Source organism: Odocoileus virginianus, chromosome 22 (genome assembly GCF_023699985.2).
Source record: "Odocoileus virginianus isolate 20LAN1187 ecotype Illinois chromosome 22, Ovbor_1.2, whole genome shotgun sequence".
Taxonomy (NCBI): Eukaryota; Metazoa; Chordata; class Mammalia; order Artiodactyla; family Cervidae; genus Odocoileus; species Odocoileus virginianus.
This window is the reverse complement of record NC_069695.1, coordinates 38,277,856-38,279,795: the sequence shown is the minus strand read 5'-3', so window position 1 is coordinate 38,279,795 and position 1,940 is coordinate 38,277,856. Positions and strand designations below refer to the sequence as shown.

General features: G+C 42.4%; 1 pseudogene; it reads right to left on the bottom strand.

Moving 5' to 3' along the window:
• Positions 1–465: 465 nt before the first annotated feature.
• On the bottom strand, positions 466–1,273 carry LOC139030448 (large ribosomal subunit protein uL30 pseudogene; annotated as a pseudogene).
• Between the last annotated feature and the right edge of the window lie 667 nt (positions 1,274–1,940).

Genomic DNA, 1,940 nt, shown 5'->3' with positions numbered 1-1,940 from the left:
AAAAAAAAATCAAGAAATAAAAATATAAGGAATTCAGGGGAAGAAGCATGGGAAGACCCTCCCAGAGAGGACACAGCAAGAGAGGATATATTTGTTCTGTGTGATTGATTAAAGGGTAGTCAGAGCAGAGAAAGTTCTCAAATATTAGGTAGAAACGATGACCCCTCCTGTCATATTAGCCAGTCTCTGCTCAGCCACCTTGATGCTTATTCAATAGACTCACATTCACATCACCAAGGCAGCAGGAATAGAAAGTTATATATGGGTCAAAAGCATGAGCTCTCATCTTACTAAGAAAACCTGCTTCTGTCATTGCCGATGGCTTAACTTTCCAAAAGGCCCTAACAGGTCATCATTTCTCAAATGGACCATTCCAAGCACCTGATGGCAGTCTGATTATATTAGGTCCTTTCTATAACATTGGGAACAGTGGTATGCCTTTTTTTGTTGTTGTTGTTGTTTCAATTGTTTATTAACGGACCAGATTACAAAAATAATCCTGGTAGATACCTTAGTTCATCCTTCTAATAAGCCTGTTGATCTGGTCTTCCCTGTTGCCAGCATCTCCACCTTCTACAAAATGGGTGGTCTTTTTCTTCATTCCACCTCGTGGAGAAGACAATTTAAAGGGCCACAGGAAGTTGTTTGCTTCTTTGAAACGTTTTCCAACAGTATAGATCTCATGAATCAGATCCTCCATGCAGATGATTCCGTATTTCCCAAGAGATCGAGCAATCAATGCGTTGTCTGTCAGGGCAATTCGCTTTTTGTTGATTTTGCCATAACTACGCTTGTAAATCAATTCATTTACAGACTTCAGATTTGGGTACCCCCATGCAATGTATGGCTCCACAATTCTCAGCATGTTAATTGATGCCTTGTTGAGCTTCACAAAGGTGCCATTGAAGATCTGCCGGAGGCGAAGGAGCTGCAGCACCTTTCGAACCTTTGGGCTCACACCGTTGATACCTCTGATCCTGATGACAAATGCCAATTTGGGTTCCGCGGGTACATAGAAGTTGCAAGCTTTTCGTGCCATCCTAGCCATTCGAATTTCAGTTCTGTACATCTGCCTGTATTCCTTGTGGTAATGCTTAGCTTTTTCATAAATACGCTTCCTCCTTGCCTTTCGAAGCATCTTTTGGGCAAACTTCTTTCTCAGGCGCTTGATCTTAAGCTCTGCGAAATTCTTTCGCTTTTTCTTAAGGGTTTCTTGCACAGCAGGAACCTTCTTTTTCTTCTCTTCTGCACCCTCCATGGTTCCAGCCGGGAAAGAGGAAGTTGGCGCATGCGCGCTGTCCACTTAAAGACGGCGAGCGTGAAGCCCCACGACTCATAGGTGTCTCGGGATAAGCCAGAAAAGAACTCAGAACTAAGAACTCGCAGACGCAGAAGTAAGAACTGCCTGACTCAGCCTCTTTACAACCAAGTTTCTGGTAAAATGTGTATGGGAAAAATGAATGCATTGGCTAGACTCTTTTAATTGGTACGATGAGAGCAAAGAGTGCCGATTCCTTGACTACTCGGGGTCCTAATCTCGGTATGCCTTTAAAGAACAGAAAGTTACTCTTAGATTCTTCCTTTCCTGCTTAACATTTTTCTGCCAGTACCTCCACCCATGGATAATGGCATGCCTTGTTCACCATGATAGCATGCTACACAATAGTAGTTAACAGTGGTGCCAACTAAACAACTCATTTCAGCATAAAAGAATACCAGTAAACTAATTCCATGACAGTTACTGGTTTTATGCCATCTATGTGTTCCTACAGATGTACCTGGCCAACATGGAATAATAAGATGATCAATTGCAGACTCACTTTCAAAATGTGATACGGGCTCTGAACTAATGACCAATATGTGGTACTATTCTTTCCATAGCCATAAAGCGTGAGTTTGGAAATAAAGAGGAGAAGTGAGGGACTGCCCTCGCTGTTATA